Source organism: Thamnophis sirtalis, unplaced genomic scaffold (genome assembly GCF_051295495.1).
Source record: "Thamnophis sirtalis isolate CommonGarterSnake01/CBP01778 unplaced genomic scaffold, rThaSir2_p1.2 scaffold_1, whole genome shotgun sequence".
In the NCBI taxonomy this organism is placed as follows: Eukaryota; Metazoa; Chordata; class Lepidosauria; order Squamata; family Natricidae; genus Thamnophis; species Thamnophis sirtalis.
In genome coordinates this window covers 182242994-182252065 of record NW_028261381.1, presented here as the reverse complement: position 1 = coordinate 182252065, position 9072 = coordinate 182242994, and positions in this window count along the sequence as shown.

The window sequence follows — 9072 nt, the reverse complement described above, 5'->3', positions numbered from 1 at the left end:
TTGGACTGCAAGGCCATCCAAACGGTCAGTCCTGGAGGAGATCCACCCTGGCTGCTCTTTAGAAGGCCAGATCCCGAAGAGGAAACTCAAAGACTTTGGCCAGCTGATGAGAAGGAAGAAGGACTCCCTGGAGAAGAGCCTCATGCTGGGAACGACGGAGGGCAGAAGAAGAAGAAGGGGACGGCAGAGAAGGAGGTGGCTGGATGGAGTCACCAAAGCAGCCGGCCTGAGCTTCAATGGACTCCGGAGGATGGGAGAAGACAGGGAGGCCTGGAGGAACGTGGTCAATGGGGTTGCGATGGGTCGAACACGACTTCGCAACTAACAACAACAATAACAACTTTCTCAACTGCATGTAGTCCAACGTGTTACATGTATGTCCATTTAAATGAGGTCTGAGCACACAAGGGGCATAAAATTGAAGATACTAATGAGGTAAAAGTTTGTTTGACCTCCACGAAGTGCACAAAACAGGCACTAATTAGCAGTAATTAGCGTTTCTAAATCAGGAGACATTTTCCGATCCATTCAGCAACAGGATAAAAGGTTTCCCTACTTTCCAGCCTGAAACATTCCATAAACCCTGATCACCATTTTAAGAGAGAGAGAGAAATAAGTCAAACTGACCTACAAAAAATAAAAAATAACTACTTTGAGTTAACAATACAGGTACCCTCGACATATGACAACAACGCAGCGCAAAGTTTCTATTGCTAAGTGAGACTCATTTGTTAAAAATGAGTTTTGCCCCATTTTTTAACCACCTTTCTTGACACCTTCGTTAAGTGAATCACGGCGGTTGTTAAGTTAGGGACACGGTCGTTAAGCGGATCTGGCTTCTCCCACTGGACTTTGCTGGTTCGGATGGGTCGCATGACCCCGGGACACAGTGACCGTCGTAAATATGAACCCGAAGCATCCGAGTTTGGATCGTGTGACGACCATGGGGACGTTGAAATGGTTGTTAAGCGTGAAAAGCGGCCATAACTCGGTTTCTTCAGGGCCCTCGTCACTCTGAATGGCGACTAAATAGAGCCGAGGTGGCGCAGTGGTTAGGGTGCAGCACTACAGGCCACTTCAGCTGACTGTTATCTGCAGTTCAGCGGTTCAAATCTCACCGGCTCAAGGTTGACTCAGCCTTCCATCCTTCCGAGGTGCGTGAAATGAGGACCTGGATTGTTGTTGGGGAAAATATGCTGACTCTGTAAACCGCTTAGAGAGGGCTGAAAGCCCTATGAAGCGGTATATAAGTCTAACTGCTATTGCTATTGCTAAATGAACGGTTGTAAGTTGAGGATCACCTGTATAACCGTATTACAAACCCCATGTGACCCTCGGTTCTTACCTGGCAATTCGGTCACTTGGGTTTGTCTACATGGTGGCAAAAAGCAAAAAAGGGGCGGGGAGATTTTGTCCCCCTGCCCCTGACCCCTTTTGCCCACTGATAACCCAGCCGATGCCAGCCTACCCTTCCCTTGGGGGGATCCACCCCCTCAACTGCAAAGCTGCTATAATCCTTGATTGCAGAAACAGAGGCATAGAATCAAAATCACTTTAAGTATTATCCGTAAGGTCAAGGTTCCCCTCGTAATTATGTGCCAGTCGTTCCCCACTCTAGGGGGCGGTGCTCATCTCCATTTCAAAGCCGAAGAGCCAGCGCCATCCGAAGACGTCTCCGTGGTCATGTGGCCGGCATGACTCAATGCCGAAGGCGCACGGAATGCTGTTACCTTCCCACCAAAGGTGGTTCCTATTTTTTCTACTTGCATTTTTTACTTGCTTTCGAACTGCTAGTTTGGCAGAAGCTGGGACAAGTCACGGGAGCTCAATCCATTAGGCGGTGCTGGGGATTCGAACCGCTTTGTAAAGCCACCCCTGGAATACTTGCATCCAGTTTTAGTCACCGAGTTACAGAAAAGATGTTGAGGCTTTGGGATAAAGTGCATACAAGGGCAACTAGGACGATCAAAGGCCTCGAGACTAAGTGATATGAAGAACAGTGGAAGGATTTGGGGTTTGGCTAGTAAAGAGAACAGGAGCACTAGGGGGGGGCATGAGAGCAGAATTAGGGTTAGGGTTAGTATTGGGGGGCTGCCCCAAAGGGGGGGGTCAGCTTATTTTTCCAAAACACCAAAAGTCAGGAGAAGAAGTGTAGGAAGTTCTCACCCAGCCCTCTCCCAGAAAAAAAAATGAAATATCCTAGGAAATATTGAAAAGGCAGAATATTTGTCTGGATTTGAAAAGGAAGAAACATGTTTTAAAAGATAGAATAGCTGCCTGCAGCTTCCTGCCCATCCCCCTTTGTCAATGAGCCATTAAAGCCTGAGCTAGTCCCTTTACATAATGAAGACTTCTCCCCTTCAGCTCCAGGGGGATGGGATTAAGGCATGATAATACTGGCCCTTTACCCAACTGACCACATGGCATCTGAGAACTCAACCAAACCTGGATTCAAAACGCAGCCCAGAGAGTTCCCCCTGCATGGGCCCTATGGGAGTCTGACAACCAATCAGAATACAAGCTCAAGATCAAAGGCCAGAGAGGGCATAAAACCAGGGACTTTCAGCATCTCTGCCCCTTTTTCTTCTTCACCCAACATCTGGAAGCATCTGATCCCCCTTTTCTGTTCAGGATCTCAAACCGCGTGATCCTGTCCACCATTAAACCACCTTTCCAAGCAGCCTCCATGTCTCCAGGGTCTTTTCCCCCACTTGGAGCCGAACCCAGAAGGACGTTTCTTCCAAGAGAAGCGGGGGGGGGGGGGCGAGGGGGGAATCAAGGAGAGAAGCAACCGGGAATTAAAGCTCCCTAACAGTGAGAACAATCAACCAGTGGAACTGCCTGCCACCAGAAGCGGTGGGTTCTCTCCATCACGAGAGATTTGGAAGAAGCCAGTGCACAAGCGTTGGTCTGAAATGCTAGAAGCCTCCTGATTGGCTGGTGGAAAAAACAGCCGCGGGGTGAGGGGGGGGGGAGCGCTTCAGGCGGCGCCATTCACAGAAAAACCCTTCCGTCGGGGCTTCCTTCTCCGCTCTTCCCACGTGGCCCCTCCGCGCCCGCCTTCCCACGACCCTCTGAAAGCAGGAGGGGGGGACTGGCCCCCGCCTGATGCAATCGGCGCCCGGCCCCTGCCTCTCTCCCGGGAGCGCCCCCCCGCCCCCCCCCGCGCCACGTGGGCCGCGCTCCCACCCATCCACCCAGCCCTCCGTTCCTTCCTTCCTTCCTTCGAATCTCCCCGGGCTCAAGGTTGACTCAGCCTTCCCAGGTCGGTCAAATGGAGAGCCCGACTGTTGGGGGCCAAAGGCTGACTTTATACACCGCTTAGAGAGGGCTGCGAAGCGGCATGTAAGCCTAAGTGCGAAGGAAGGAAGGAAGGAGGCTGACTCTGTAAACCGCTTAGAGGGGGTTGTAGAGCCCCGTGAAGCGGTTATACCAGTCTAAATGCAAAGGAAGGAAGGAAGGAAGGAAGGAAGGAAGGAAGGAAGGAAGGAAGGAAGGAAGGAAGGAAAAGAAAGAAAGAAAGAAGCTGACTCTGTAAATCGCTTAGAGCAGTGTTTCTCAACCTTGGCAACTTGAAGATGTCCGGATTTCAACTCCCAGAATTCCCCAGCCAGCATTCGCTGGCTGGGGAATTCTGGGAGTTGAAGTCCGGACATCTTCAAGTTGCCAAGGTTGAGAAACACTGGCTTAGAGGGCTGTAAAAGCATTGTGAAGGGGTATGTCAGTCTAAGAGCTAAGTGGGAAGGAAGGAAGGAAGGAAGGAAGGAAGGAAGGAAGGAAAGGAAAGAAAAAAGAAAGAAAGAAGAAAAAGAAAGAAAGAGGCTGACTTTATACACCGCTTAGAGAGGGCTGCGAAACGGCATGTAAACCTAAGTGGAAAGGAAGGAAGGAGGGAAGAGGCTGACTGTAAATCACTTAGAGAGGGCTGTAAAAGCATTGTGAAGGGGTATGTCAGTCTAAGGACTGAGTGGGAAGGAAGAAAAGGAAGGAAGGAAAGAAAGAAAGAAAGAAAGAAAGAGACTGACTTTATACACAGCTTAGAGAGGGCTGCGAAACGGCATGTAAACCTAAGTGGGAAGGAAGGAAGGAAGGAAGGAAGGAAGGAAGGAAGGAAGGAAGGAAGGAAGAGGCTGACTCTGTAAATCACTTAGGGCTGTAAAAGCTTTGTGAAGGGTATGTCAGTCTAAGAGCTAAGTGGGAAGGAAGAAAAGGAAAGAAAGAAAGAAAGAAAGAAAGAAAGAAAGAAAGAAAGAAAGAAAGAAAGAAAGAAAGAGAAAGAAAAAGAAGCTGACTCTGCAAACCGCTTCGAGCGGGTGGGAGAGCCCCGTGAAGCGCGGTGCGAGTCCAAAGGCTGCGGCTCTCTGCCGATTCATTCATCCAGCCAGCCGCCCACTCATGCTTTTGGGCGGGAGGTCAACGACCGGCAGTTACTCGCCGCCAGCCCCGCCCCCCGCAGGCCCCGCCCCGCCCTGCCCAAAAGGCTCCGGCTGCGGGACGCGGCGCTCACTGGAGACGCGGGAGGCGACGGGTGAGTTGCGGGACTCGAGGGCAGCGGCTTGGCGGGGCTGCTGGCTGGGCTGTCCGGGGCTCTGGGAGCGGCTGCACGGGGCGAGCTCGGCCGGGGAAGGGGCGCCTGGACGGGGCTCCCCTCCTTTCCCACCCCCCCCAAAGCCCGGCTCTCGCGGGTAGAAGCGGCAGCCGCTGCTTCTGCCCGGCTCCCACGCGGGAGACGCTTCGCCGACCCGGCTGCCCGGGGTGGGCTCCGGCGGGTCTTTGCTGGCTTCCCGGACTCGCCAGGAGCCGAGGCGGGTTGAGGAGGGGGCGGCCGCCCGGGAGGCCGAGGGGAAGCCCAGCCGTCGAGGCTCGGAGGTGGGGAAAGGCCAGCCGCGGCGTTGCGTTTGATGCTCCGCTCGGTTTACGCCTTTGTGTAACGGTGGAGGACTCTCCCACACGCCTCCCTCCCTCCTCCTCTTCTTTGCCCCACAACAACCCTGGTAGGTGGGATACACGGGGGCCGAGAGGGAGGGAGTCCAAAGTCCCCCCCCCACCGCCAGCTTGCGTGTCTTAAAGCAGGACTTGAACTCACCACCGTCTCCCGGAGATGGGCCCAAACTCAGCTAGCCATCTTTCGTGGCTAAAGTGGGACTAGAACTCAGCTAGCCATCTTTCGCGGCTAAGGCGGGACTAGAACTCACCGTCTCCTGGTGATTGAAGTCACCAAGCCCCCTTTAGTAACAGTAACAGTCGGAAGGGACCTTGGAGGTCTTCTAGTCCAGCCCCCTACTCAGGCAGGAAACCCCAGGCCATCTCAGGCCAACAGCTGCCCAGTCCCTCCTTACAACCTTCCAGGACTAAGTCAGGACTAGAACTTGCTGGCACCTGGCGACCCACCCAAAGTCAGCCCTCCATCCATCTTCCGTGGCTAAGGCAGAACTCGAACTCCCGTCTCCGGCTTCCTAGCCTGGTGCTTTAACCACTAGGCCAGATGTGGCAGCTTTGGAGGGCTACAGAACTCTTCCTGATTTTGGGGGTGGGTGGGCAGAATATCCTCTCCGGTGCATCGACCCCACAGCTGCTCCTTCTGACCTGAGGGAAGGAGGGGAGCCCTTGGCTGCACCCCTCGTCCCTCCTCCCCATCTCTTTCCTCCTCCCCAGGGGTTCATTGGGGGGGGGTCCTTTTCATTTCATCATCCCAGCCGCTCCTTCAAACAACCTTCCCCGAAGGGTCTGGGGATGATGGGAGGTGCAACCCTCCCACCTGGAGGACTTGCCAGCCCTTGGGGTGAGGGGGGGGGGCAGGGGGTGTCTGACTGGAGAGAACTGGACTTTATTGTGGGTGGGGGGAGCGCAGAAGCGAATCTTGCTAGGCTGGTTGGGCCGCTTCTCCCCTCCCTCCTGATGCCCAGCGAATGGGGAGACCCCTTCTCTCTCTCACACACACACACCGCCCCCCCCCCCAGCCTCTCCTGGTCCCCAACTCCTTCCCAGACCTGCAGGGAAGCCATCCCCCCCTCCTCATTTTTCTAGAGATTCTCCCTCCTTTCCTTTCAAAGGGACCTTGGGGGGGGGTGTTTGCAGAGGAGAGAACGAGGGGACTCCCAAAATGGGGAGGGGTCCTGTGGGGTTGGGGGGCTTTCCCTACTCTCAGGTTTTATTCCGAAGCTTTGGGGAGAAGCCGGGCAGAATTAAAACTCAGCTGGGAGGAGAAATCTCTTCTTTAGGAATAATTCCCAGCCCTTGAAAATTTTATAAAGCGTGGGCATACACACACAAACACGCACACACACACAAACACACGGCTGCCTGTTTACATCGTTCTCTGGCTGTGGGTCCTTCCACACAGCCGGGCTCGTGCGCAGCTGAGCGAGGGTGCAACTGACTTAAGCTCTTTGGCTCGAAAAACGTTTCCTCCTTGCAAACAATGTGCTGATTGATTAGCAACAACAGCGGGTGGTTATGTAAGCGTCAGCAGGTGGGGGAGGTCAGGGAAAGGGCGGGGGGGGGGCTGTGGCCCATGGGGTCCGATGTCCCAACCGATACGGAAGGGGGGGAATTTGCATGGGGAAGAGAAACTGGGCACGCCTCGATCGAAGCACAACTCGCGCCTGACTCCCCAAGGCCCAGGGAAGCCCCGAAGGTTGGTGGCTAAGCGAGATGTTTGGTGAATTTTGTTCTGCTTTATGAACTCTTGTTAAGCGGATGGCTGCAGCTCGGTTAGCGACCCAGTCGTTAAGTGGTTCCGCCTTCTCCACCCACTGTGTTTCTGAGGAATGCCGTGACCCCCCCGGGGACTCTGTGACCGTCATAAATAGAAGTCCGGCATCCAGATTTTGATCGCTTGGCCTTGGGGGGGCGGGGCGGGGGGATACTGCAATGGTTGTAAGAGTGAAAAACGGTCGTAAGTGTGAAAAACAATCTTAAGTCACTTTTTCCAGTGCTGTCCTAACGTTGGACGGTCGGTAAATTAACTGTTTTATGTTTTAAGGGCCGCCTGCCTTCTGAAACCATTTATGGGGGGGGGGGTCCTGGTTGTTGTGTCTTGACTCAGCCAAGTGGAAATGGGGAGGGGCACACGCGTGTGCAACCTTTTGCTCCTGGGAATGGAGGTGCCTGAGGCCAGGAGTGCTACAACTCCCATGGGGAGGGAGGCAGGCAGGCGTTGGTTCTGCAAAGACCCCTTAAAAAGCCTTCCTCCTGGAGCCTCCCTCCCCTCAATATGTGGTCTCTGGAACGAAGAGAGAGACTCCTGGCCCACGCTTCAGATAGAGACCCCTGCCCCACATCCTGCAGCCCCTTCCTTTGCCCCTATCCTGACCTCAGGTGTTCAGGATGCCTCCGGGTAGTCATGGGGGAGGGGGAGCGGCTGGGGGCTTTCTGAGCTTGGTGGTTTGTTGGCCGGCGTTTCGTGACCCTGCTAGGTAATATCATCAATTTCATCAGGGAGTGGGGGGTTGTGGAGAGGAGGAGGAGGAGGAAGAGGATTGAGGGGCCCTGGATGTTCTCTGGCCTTGGTGGATAGTTTGCAGATGTTTTGTGGCCCAACTAGATAACATCGGATGTACTAGAAGGGAGGAGGCGTTGGCAGAGGGGAGGAAGAGGAGGAGGAGAGGGAGAAGAGGAGGAAGAAGAAGAAGAGGAGGGCTGGTGCTCTCTGGGCTCTGGTTTCCTTACAGGCGTTTCACGAATCAACTAGGTAACAATATCAGTGCTGGGAGGGAGTAGCGGTTTGACTCTCTTGTAATGGGTTTCCCTGATGGTGTTTTTGAGTGGTTTTTCCCCCCACCCTTGTCAGTTCCTTGGTTAGTCGGTTTGTCTGGTCTCAATCCCTGCTTATCTGAGTTGTTCTTTCCTTTGAGTCCTTTGTGTTCTCTAACAATGGTGGTTGGCTTCCGTACCTTTCGTGACCCAGCTAGGTAACATGATTAAGGGTGGGGCGGATTTGGGGCAACGGTTAGGGATGCAATTCTTTTCTTCTTCTAAGATTGATGACCACTGCTGGAGGGAATTAGCCATCAATCTTAGAAGAAGAAAAGAATTGCATCCCTAACGATCATCTATCCGTTGCCCCAAATCCGCCCCACCCTTAATCCAATATCTCTGGCGTCCTTTCCTCCTTCTTCCAAATCGGGATTTCTCAATGGAAGTTCGTCCCTGATTCCCTTTCAAAGCATTTCCTCACCTTGTAGAATTCGAGGGCCAGGAGGGCCCCTTGAGGCCATCCAGTCCACTCTGCTTGCTCAGGGCAGGGATCCTTCCCTCTTTCTTTGAAACACAAATTTCAAAGGGTTGTAAAATAGGACCAAACTCAATTAACAAACTGTCTGGCTTAGCAACAGAAATGTTAAGCTCAATTGTGGACGTAAGTCGAGGACTACCTATAGAGGTAGTCATCAGTGCTGGGAGGGAGTAGCAGTTGGCGCTCTGTTGATAAACTAATGGGTTGCCCTCTTGGTGTTTCTGCGAGTGCTCGGTTTCCTCCTTGTCAGTTTCTCTCAGTCAGGGTGTTGCTTGTCTGTTTGTCTGGAGTTAATCCCTGCTTATCTGAATTGTTCTTTCCTTTGAGTCCTTGGCGTTTCTAAGTTTCCAAAGTTTTTTATTACCCAACTAGGTAACATGACCAGTGCTGGAGGGAATTAGCCATCAATCTTAGAAGAAGAAAATAAAAGAATTGCATCTCTAATGATCATCTGTCAATTGCCCCAAATCCGCCCCACCCTTAATGCAAGATCTCTGGAGTTGTTTCCTCGTCCTTTGAAATCAATGGAAGTTCGTCCCTGATTCCCTTTCCCTAAGGAGTTATTTCCTTAACATGGTAGAACTCAAGGACTGGGAGGGCCCCTTGAGGTCATCCAGTCCACCCTGCTTGCTCAGGGGTCCTTTTCTCTTTTTTCGAAATATGAATTTCAAAGGGCTGTAAAAATGGGAGAAAACTCAACAACTGTCTGGCTTAGCAACGGAAATTTGAGGCTCGCTCATGGTCGTAAGTTGAGGACTACCTATAGAGGTAGTCATCAGTGCCGGAAGGGAATAGCGGTTTGACTCTCTTGTAATGGGTTGCCCTGATGGTGTTTT